The sequence below is a fragment of the Alligator mississippiensis genome, chromosome 3 (genome assembly GCF_030867095.1).
Source record: "Alligator mississippiensis isolate rAllMis1 chromosome 3, rAllMis1, whole genome shotgun sequence".
Classification (NCBI taxonomy): domain Eukaryota; kingdom Metazoa; phylum Chordata; order Crocodylia; family Alligatoridae; genus Alligator; species Alligator mississippiensis.
The window spans coordinates 112,235-123,092 of NC_081826.1; the positions used below are offsets into that span (position 1 = coordinate 112,235).

Sequence of the window (10,858 nt, forward strand, 5' to 3'; positions counted from 1 at the left end):
GTATGCCGGCAGCGTGATATGGGTGGGTGGCGGGGGGCGGGCGGGCACTAAGCCACAACACACAAGTATAGTAGATATGAAACTTTTGGCATACCCCATGGCCTGCCAACAAATTGTGCCCGTCCCAAACTCAGGAGGCACCAGTCACCCCTGCTACCAGCAGTTAGAAGCAAGAGCTGCAGGCGCTGGAGGCGTTACCGTTGGAGCAGGACACGGGAATGACGAGCCTCCAGGTAGAAGCCTAGGTAACTGCTGGTGTGTTCTGTCCGCTGAGACTGTCAAAGGCATAAACACGTACTCACCTGTCACCCGTGGGGCCTCGGCTGTTTCCAAGGGACCAGTGCAGGCCCCGCACACCTGTCTGAGTGCCCGGAGTGACCCTTGCAGATACGACAGGGCCCTTCTGCTCGAAGCGCCGCATCTGTTACGCTGCGGCTCCTCGCTGACACGCGGGCTCCAAGGACGGGGGCACGAGGAGGAGCCTGCGAGAAAGGGCAGACCCGCGTTAGACTGTTTCACGTGAGTGAAAAACACACGCATCCTTAACCGCACCACAGGGGATAAGGGGACCTCACGGGCCAAACAAAGCACATTTCAATTTAAAGTTCCCAAATCACCACACAAGTATCATCAGTTGTCTACACATATTGCTACAAAAAAGATTTCTCAACCCCCCACAACAATACGACCGTATTCCCCTACTTACCCGATCGCCGCACGCTTCTCCACCAGCCCCACAAAACAGTTGCACAAAAAAGTTCCCAGATCACGCTAAGACAACCACACCATTTTCCACACAGAAAAACCTACCCATTTCCACTAACAGTTCCCAAACCACCAGTTCTCCACACAAGATTACCATATTCCCAAAAAAGGCCCTATACGCCAACATCTTAAGGGATAGCCAGCACGGGTTTGTTGCGGGTAGGTCTTGCTTGACCAATCTCATTTCCTTCTACGACCAGGTGACCTATCACCTGGACAAGGGAGATGAGATTGATGTCATATATCTTGACTTCAAAAAAGCCTTCGATCTGGTGTCCCATGATCGTCTCTTGGAGAAACTGGCCAATTGTCGCCTTGGGTCCCCCACGATCCACTGGCTGGAAAATTGGCTCCGGGGTCGGACCCAGAGGGTAGTAATTGATGGAAGTCACTCATCGTGGTGTCCTGTGACCAGTGGGGTCCCCCAGGGCTCTGTCTTTGGACCCATACTGTTCAACATCTTCATTAACGATGTGGACACTGGAGTCAGAAGCGGACTGGCCAAGTTCGCCGATGACACCAAACTTTGGGGCAAAGCATCCACGCCAGAAGACAGGCGGGTGATCCAGGCTGACCTGGACAGGCTCAGCAAGTGGGCGGATGAAAATCTGATGGTGTTCAATGCCGATAAATGCAAGGTTCTCCACCTTGGGAAGAAAAACCCGCAGCATCCTTATAGGCTCGGCACTGCTATGTTGGCTAGCACTATGGAAGAAAGAGACTTGGGGGTCATCATTGACCACAAGATGAACATGAGCCTGCAATGCGATGCTGCGGCTAGTAAAGCGACCAAAACGCTGGCTTGCATCCATAGATGCTTCTCAAGCAAATCCCGGGACGTCATTCTCCCCCTGTACTCGGCCTTAGTGAGGCCGCAGCTGGAGTACTGCGTCCAGTTTTGGGCTCCACAATTCAAAAAGGATGTGGAGAAGCTTGAGAGAGTCCAGAGAAGAGCCACGTGCATGATCAGGGGTCAGGGAAGCAGACCCTACGACGACAGGCTGAGAGCCCTGGGGCTCTTTAGCCTGGAAAAGTGCAGGCTCAGGGGTGATCTGATGGCCACCTACAAGTTTATCAGGGGTGACCACCAGTATCTGGGGGAACGTTTGTTCACCAGAGTGCCCCAAGGGATGACGAGGACGAATGGTCACAAACTACTACAAGATCGTTTCAGGCTGGACATAAGAAAGAATTTCTTTACTGTCCGAGCCCCCAAGGTCTGGAACAGCCTGCCGCCGGAGGTGGTTCAAGCGCCTTCATTGAACACCTTCAAGATGAAACTGGATGCTTATCTTGCTGGGATCCTATGACCCCAGCTGACTTCCTGCCCTTTGGGCGGGGGGGCTGGACTCAATGATCTTCCGAGGTCCCTTCCAGCCCTAATGTCTATGAAATCACCATCCACAATGACCAGCTTTCCTCAAAAAAAAAAAATCGCATTCCCCAAAAAACAAAAAAACCCCAACAACAACAACAAAAAAAATCCCCGGTCGACGGGTGCAAGGAGGGCTGTGGTCACCTCGGCCCCCGCTGCTAGTCGTGTTGCACTGTGTCAAACCACCTGCCCGGCTGGGGTAGCTGCATTTCTGCTGGGGCAATGCTGCAGCCCCGGGTGTCGTGGTTCAGCCCCTCGCCCGGACCCCTGACTGCTCCTGCTGCTGCTGCAAGGGGCCCGCTCTTCTTCTCACGGTCTTGATGCTCTGGAGCTGGCCTGCGTGTGCGGGTCTGCGGCCTGTGCTGTGCCTGGACCTGCAGATCCTGCTTCACAGCCTGCGCATGGCTTTCAACTCCTTCCACTGACACTGTCTTAGTTGTTGCTTCAAGCTTATCCTAAATGATACAGCCCGAGCCCTCCCCCCATGTTAATAAAGCTTCCAGTGTATTTTTCCTGGAGAAAAATGCGGGTTGTTTTCAATGAGATGCTGCACCTCACCGTCTGTGCCCCCATGTCTAAATGAATTCCTAAACCCACCACTGGCGGTGGAGCTGGCAAGGAAGCCAAAAGGATCGATGCACGCATGCGCGGAACAGAATCGACGAGTTTGGCACGTAGTGCGCATGCGTGTCGGAAAGAAGGGCTAGAAGCCCCCCCCCCCCCCCCACAGACACATGGGGACAATCCTAGGGGGAGAGGCAGGGATGTCCCCTCTATCGTCACTGGCGGGGCGCGGCCGAAGCCACCCCGGGGCCTAGTGATGACTCAGTGCGCATGCGCACTACAGGGTGACCAAAACGACGCATAACGTTTGCTCAACGGACGAGGCAAGTAGGCATGCGGCCGGAGGACTCTTGAAGCCGGATGCGCTCGTGTCCTAGGAAGGGACTGTTTCCTCCTGTCGAAATCATTGATGGTTTCCCGGGTTACACAGGCACTGAGGGCAGGACGAGCAGCGACACAAATCGAGGCGCGGTTCTCAGTGTGCACCGCAATAAGCATTACAGTCGCGTCCTCCACACGCCAAGTCAATACTCGGGGGAAGGGCACGGACACCTCCTCCCCTCTCATCCCGGGCCCGAAGCCGCAGCCACCGTGGACGCGGTACCCCTGTGCACGACAGCGGCCGCCACGTTAAGCAATCACGGGCAAAGACCCAGTGAACATGCGCTGTAGAGCTGAGGCTCTCAGTTGCGCGACGAAAATATCGATGAGCTGTCATGCATATTCATGCGCACTTCGGAACAAGCGGGCCAACGCGTTTCCCTTCAATGGGCAAAGCAAATACTCATGCGCCGGTAAATTAGCTGCTCACCTGAACACCAAACTCATCGATATAAATGGAACTTGCGCGTGCGCATATGGTGCAGTCGACAAATATCGATCACCGATATTCAGGATTGGCGCATGCGTCCTCAGAATTAGCGGACCGGACACTGCCAGAGTCATGGATCAGTTTCCACGGTTACAGAGGAAGTGACGACAAGTCAACTGCCGAAACTATCAGGGCGCAAGTGTCTATACGTATGTGCATTGAGAATGAAGCATACGTATTGACACTGGGGGAGGACCAGTACGCGTGTGCTATACAGGGCAGGCTCCCAGTCGCGTGACGAACACATCGATGAAAGTTCTTGACCACACTTGCGTATTTAGGAACAGGCGACACATCGTTTCCCAAATCCGCAAGTACACATGCGTAGGACCGTGAGCTGCTGATCGCAGTCACGAGACAAAACATGGAAAGAGACAACAAAGACGCATTCGCACTTCGGGAGAGGTGTCGCATAGGGTTTGCCCATCAAGGGGCAACGGATGTACGCATGCGTCTGCCGCTCAGAGCCTGATCAGCTGGTCACCGAGTCAATCGATGTCCCTCAGTGCGCATGCGCTGCAGTCACAACCTTTCGAACATCGATATAACCGATTTGTGCATGCGTCCGGCGAATCAGTGGACGTTGGCACAGCGCCGATCATCGATGAGAGGATGGTTACGGCGACTGACGACTCGAGGAATGCCGAAAGTACGTATGTGCATTTGGAATAAGCACTACAGGCCACTGTGCGGCCAACACTCAGGGAAGGAGCAAGGATCGACGCTCCGCCGCTCTCTCCCAGCGGCCACGCACAGCAACTCACGGCTCAGCGCTGCTGTGCGAGAGCGGTCACAGCGTAAAAGCATGATTGATAGAGACCCAGGGTGTGTACGCCATCCAGTGCAGGCTCCCACTTGAGCCGTGAAAACAGCTATGAACGGCCAGGAACACGCATGCGCACTTGGGAAGAGCCGGTGCATCAGCTTTGCCCTTCAGCGGGCAAAGCAAGGACGCGTCCGCGGCTGTTGAGAGGGCGATCGGCTATCACTGCGCCTGCTCCTGGGCAGAGCAGCATGGGGCGCTCCGGGCAATCACAGGTCTCCTGCACCCGCACACGGGCATTCCCTCCTCCCTCCCGGAGCACTGCAATCTGTGCTCCCCAAAAGCCGCCACGATCCCTTGTGCCGCATCCTGCCCCGCGCGACGATATTTTCCATTTCCACCTCGTTCCCCGTCCCCCCTGCTGCTCTGCTTTGTTCCCACCCCGGCGCACCTATCCGAGCTGACCGGATGCGCCCGGGGGATCCTTGGCAGAGCCCAGGCCACGTACTTCCGGCCCGCCCCCAAGCCGCGCCCCTCCCCCCCGCCATCCCGCGTGTTCCACCTCGCCTCGTGCCCCCGGCCACCCCCGGGGCGGTCCCCCAGGCCCCAGCCAGGTCCGAGCCTCTTCCCTTCACAACTCTTCCTCGCGGAGCCGGAGCTCGCGCCCGCGGGACTCCAGCCCCACCCGCCCGGAGGGAGCCCGTCTTTCCTGTCAGGCCTGGAGCCCGGCAGCCTCCCGGGGCTGAGATCCCGCCTCCCGCGACCCGGATAAGGGCTTGTGTGGGCCATGGCGTGTGCTGCAGCAGCGGTCGGGAGAGGCAGGTCCAGACCTGGGCCCTCGGCCCCCACTGCTAGTCGTGTTGCACCGTGTCAAACCACCTGCCCGGCTGTGGTAGCTGCGTTTCTGCTGGTGCAATGCTGCAGCCCCGCGTGTCGTGGTTCAGCCCATCGCCCGGACCCCTGACTGCTCCTGCTGCCGCTGCAAGGGGCCCGCTCTTCTTCTCGCGGTCTTGGTGCTCTGGAGCTGGCCTGCGTGTGCGGGTCTGCAGCCTGTGCTGTACCTGGGCCTGCAGATCCTGCTTCACAGCCTGCGCATGGCTTTCAACTCCTTCCACTGACACTGTCTTAGTTGTTGCTTCAAGCTTATCCTAAATGATACAGCCCGAGCCCTCCCCTCAACATGTTAATAAAGCTTCCAGTGTATTTTTCCTGGAGAAAAATGCGGGTTGTTTTCAATGAGATGCTGCACCTCACCGTCTGTGCCCCCATGTCTAAATGAATTCCTAAACCCACCACTGACAGTGGAGCTGGGAAAGAGAAAGGCATGCTTCGGGGGATAATGTCACCATCCCTAGGTCCCTCACAAACAGCTGACAGCGGGAGCTTAGAGCACAGCATGAGGGCCCGCACTGACCTCCACTATGAAGATACATAGCATAGGAGAGACGTTATTAGGGAGCTGGCAGGTGAAATGACGAAGAAAGGTAAGTGGAAGAGCAAGCCCATTCAAGAGGACTGGTATCACCAGCACAGTATAGAGACTGGGGAAAATCACCTACATAACAATGGACCAAAGTTAAGGTCTGTGTTCAGCCTGTGGTTCTTTAGTCTAGCAAGCTAATTCAGTTTTGTCCCCAGGCCAGGCCTCTGAACCCACTTTGTAAACTTCCCTGAAGCGTAAGGACTTGAAACTCAGAACGGAAGTGGTTTCTCTCTCAAAAAAAAATGCTTTATCTGTGCTCCAATATTGCAGTCCCCCACCTGCTTTCTGACAGTTTTCTCTTGGAAGTAGGTTGCGTCTAGTTTCTGTGCGGGCAGACCGGGGGCGAGCCAGGGCCCGTCTTTGCGCACACGGGCTGTGGCCAGCAGCCTGGGCACACGGGGCCGGAGAAGACCGCGGCGAACTAGAATTGATTATGGGCACGTAGTGGTTGATTAAAAGATTGCTTACTTACACCAAAAGATGGTAGTGGTGTAGGCTGGACAGCTTTCCAGGCACAGCTCTGCTTGAATCCCTGTTGGAGGATTACGACGTCAGCTCTTTTCCCCGGAGTTATCGAGGCTCCGTGGATTCCCCCCGGAGTTGTTAAGGCTCCGTGGGTTCGGTTCCCTCCGGAGTGGCTGAATCTCCATGGGTTTGTACAGTACTTATCTTCCCCGGAGTTGTTAAAGCTCCGCGGGTTTGGTTCGGTTCCCTCTACCATGGAGTTGTTAAGGCTCCGTGGATCCGGCTTGGGTTTATAGGAAAGGGATACGTCTAGGATTGTGCTCGGCGACGGGGGGAGGCCAAAGGCTATTTAGACCTCTGTTGCCTTCTTAAGAGAGGCGCGTTGGGTCCGTAAGGGTCCACATCGCTTAGAGATCTTTACACAGTGCGAAGTCTCCTCCTCCTGGCGAGTTCTCTCTCTCTCCAGTTTTCCTCTCTCTCTGGCTTGGGCGGAAACCACCCAAGCCTTTTGTACGGCTAGCAAGCCAATAGCTAGCCACCACGTGTGCCTTTACTCGGAATTGGCCAATAATGTGGCGCAAATCTGAATACAAATGGCGGGAACTCTTTGCACTGAGCACTTCTCAAATGCAATAAGAAATGCACCATGCAAAGAAAGCTACAAATCTGGTGGGAAATACTTCGTTGCACCAGAGCTCTCCTCTGCAGCAGACAGCTCTACCGCGCAAAGAAGCTGCAATTTAGCGGGAAGAATAATTTAGCGATGCCGAAGCGCACACAAACAACAAATCACAACTTTGAGTTGTGACAGTTTCAACCACAGTTTCCAGGAGAGCAGCTGGTGTGCTGGGTTAGGTTACACAACAGTCTGCTGGCAGGAGGAAATAGCCACCTGAGTTATTTCCTTTCCAATCTCTTCTATAGCTCATTAAAGCCCCACGGCAGCATGCAGTCATTCCAAACACAGCCAGACTTCAGTCCAGTGGTCCCGTGGCTACATGTATGTGCTTGAAAAGGAGTTGTAGTGTTGACAGACTTCTACCAACCAGGACACAGGTGTTTGCCAATACCCATCAGCTGCAGGTTACCTTTTAACCTCCTGAATCACACCTTTAAATATGTATATGCCTGAATCTGGAATCATGGCCCTACTGCAACAGAGTAAGACTTTTATAGAAGGTCAGGTTGCAGCATCATTTCTGCATTGTCTCCACCCCCGCTGCAACTCTCCAACTGCAATGGGGAAATACTGGTGCAGCCCCAATGCAGACTGCAATGAGATGAGGGGTTTGGGCAATGGCCTTCAGGGGCTGACAGGTTCATTAGGGTCACAGGCTTATGCTGCTGACCACATGAGGGCAACAAGGTAGAGTGCTGAAGCTGGCAGAGGTCCACGTGCTCAACGCCAGTCCAAGCACAGAGAGGTACAACAGCAAGTCTGTGCATCTGGCCAACTGGTAGAGGCCTAGCCCCGGGGCATGCTGTGGCTTTTGGAAGACACTGCCAGTAGTTTGGAGGCGAGAGCCATAGCCACCGGAGGCGGTACCTATGGATCTGCCCAAGCGAATGATGTACATCCAGTCAGAAACCAAGGCAAATGCTGGAATATTGTGTTCCCCAAGTGTGTCGAAGGCAGGAACCCGCACTTACCTGCTGCAAGGGCTGGCTCAGCTGTTTCCAGGAGACTGGTGCAGGCCCCAAATGCCCATTTCTGAACAGTCCGCACAGAGACCTGGTTGCAGATGTGCCACGTGTCAAAGACCCTTCTACCCCATGACTTCTGGTGCCGATTGTCACATTGCACCTCCTCGACGATAAGCTGGTTTGAAGGACAAGTGCACAAGGAAAAGCCTCGGACGCCCACATCAGACAGTGTCACGCAAGATACAATATTCACAATGTTAACCCCAACACCGATGATGGTAAGATGACACCTGCGTGCCCACCACGGTCTCAGGACTTGGTTTCACAGCTCCCAGCTGACTTAAGCATGAGAAATGTCTCTCAGGGAAACAGGAAAAACTACAAAGAAATTTTAACCAGTATAGGGTGGAGGTAACTGGGGCCAGTATAGCTGGGTAACTGGGACCAGGAAAGGGGGGGTGAGTTGGACCAGCCTAGCAGGGTACATGGGACCAGTAAAGGTGAAGGTAACTGGGACCAGTCTAGCAGGGTAATTAAGATGAGGAAAGGTAGGGGTAATTGGGACCAGTGAAGTGGGGGGTGTAACTGGGACCAGTACAGCTGGGTAATTGGGACAAGTTAAGGGGGGATATAACTGGGGCCAGTAGAGCTGGGTAATTGGGATCACTAAAGGTGGGGGTAACTGGGACCAGTAGAGCTTAGTAATTAGGACCAGTAAAGGGGGGGGATAGCTGGGACAGGAAAACAGGGTAACTGGGACCAGTAACAGTTGGGGGGAACTGGGACCAGGGTGGCTGCAGATCCTCAGAACTGCCTGTGTGGCCCACAGACCGGGCTTACACCCACATCCAGCACATTGAGGAGACAGTGGCAGCAGAGGGAGAGGAGGAGGGAAACAGGGAACGGAAACAGATAAGCAGCTTCAAGCTGAGAAAAGCCGAAAGCCGGGGGGGGGGGGGGGGGGGGGGGCAAGGACGCATTCTCCCCACTCTTCAGCAACCAGAGACGACCAGAGCAGGGTGCGGGGCCCGGAGCAAATCAGCCTGTGCACAGGCTCACCCCTAGACACAAGGAAGCTGGTGGCAGATCTGGCAGTGGGGGAGACCAGGAGAGGCTGCCAGAGGCTGTCAGGTAGGACAGGTTCACAAGGGCTGGGTTTTGGAAACAAGGATGAGTGGCTAACAAAACCGGCAGCTTGCAGAGATCAAAGTGCTCAACACCTCACCCAGGCACAGGGAGGGAGAATACTAAGTCTGTGTGCAGGGCCAGACCTAGCGGGGGCCAAATTGAAGTTACCACCCCAGGCCCCATGCTCTGGGGTCCCTGCGGAGCCGGGTGGAGTGGCACACTGAGTGGGGCGGCACTGCCACTGCAACACAGTACGACTTTTATAGAAAGTGAGGTTGCAGCATTATTTCTGTGGAGTGGAGTGGAGTGGCAGTGCCGCTGGCTTCACGTCCAGCCATTAAGCACCACACCCACCCCGCCACCGAATCTCCTGCTAGCTTCCTTGCATCTGTGGGCACGGCCCTGCACAGGCTGATTTGCTCCGGGCCCCCACCCTGCTCGGGTCGTCTCTGTCTGTGGAGTCTGGCCCCTAGGATCCTGCGAGCCAAGGGGCAGGTCATTACTTTTGGAGGGTGCTCCCAGCAGTTAGAAGCAACAATGGCAGTCACCAGCGGTGTTACCGTAGGAGCAGGGCACGTGGATGATGTGCATCCAGGCAGAAGCCTAGGCAACTGCTGGTGCGATCTGCCCACTGAGTGTGTCAAAGGCAGAAACACAAGTATAGCTGAGTAAGTAGGACCACCAAGGGGGTGGGGGGGATAAGTGGGACCAGTAAAGGTGGGAGTAACTGGGACCAGTCTAGCACAGTATCTGGGACGAGTAAAGGTGGGGGTAACTGGGACCAGTGAAGTGGGGGGGATAACTGGGGCCAGTAGAGCTGGGTAACTGGGACCAGTAAAGGTACTCACTTTCACCCATGGAGCCTTGGATGTTTCCAAGTCCTGCTTCTGTCACTGCCGGCTCCAGGACGGGGCACGAGGAGGCGCCTGCGAGAGCGGCAGACCCACGTTAGACACTTTCATGCGAGCGAAATCGCGCGCACCGTCGACCGCAGAGCCGTGGACAAGACGACCCGTACGGGCCGGCCCAGCGCATCCCCATGGAGAGGTCTCCAGTCACCACACAAAATGACCAGTTTTCTATGCAAAAACCATCACGTGCCCTCAAAAAAAGGTTTCCAAATCCCCACACCATTCACCTCACACACAATAACCATATTTCCTGACATTTACCCAATCACCACACAATTTTCCACAGGTTGCACAACACACAAGTCACATAAAACTCCCATTTCACTCTAAAATTACACCATTTTCCACGCACAAAATTAGCATATTTCCACACACAGTTCTGTAAGGAGTGACCTGAAACCACTACTCAAAGACGAAGCAGAAGAGAATGTTATGTGACGAATGCCCATCTGCAATGATAAGGAGGAGAGAGTCCTAGATAAAGGGGGCTTGAAAACAAAAGCAGAAGCAGGGTACTGGGTTAAAGTGCTCATTAAAATACTAAAAATCACGCCCCTAGGTGGGGAAGAAGTATGCTAATGAAACACACATGTATGTAAATGAGATACATGGCTAAAACACAGGTATAGAGACATGCTCAGTAAAGAACTTCTTGCGTCACTCCTTATAACCAATCAGCAAACAAGCACGATTATGAAGGTTCAAAAACTCCTGTATAAAAGATGCTTAGAAATAGTAATCTGGTGTGCTTGGTACGTGAAATTATTCCGCTCGCACCTTTTATTGCTAGCAATAAACCTTCTTTGTACTTTCACCCCTGGTATCTTTATTGGCCTTTGCATACCGGGCACGATCCCAGACTTGAGCTGGGGCACAACAGTTTCACCAA

The 10,858-nt window shown here is 54.4% G+C and overlaps 1 long non-coding RNA gene across 1 annotated transcript; it reads right to left on the reverse strand.

The window, feature by feature from the left end:
• Positions 1 to 7,433: 7,433 nt before the first annotated feature.
• Positions 7,434 to 9,979, reverse strand: LOC132249201 (uncharacterized). The gene is made up of 2 exons (XR_009460590.1): positions 9,907 to 9,979; positions 7,434 to 8,105 (listed from the first exon to the last, which is right to left on the reverse strand). It is a non-coding gene; the product is annotated as an uncharacterized LOC132249201 (long non-coding RNA).
• Positions 9,980 to 10,858: the final 879 nt, after the last annotated feature.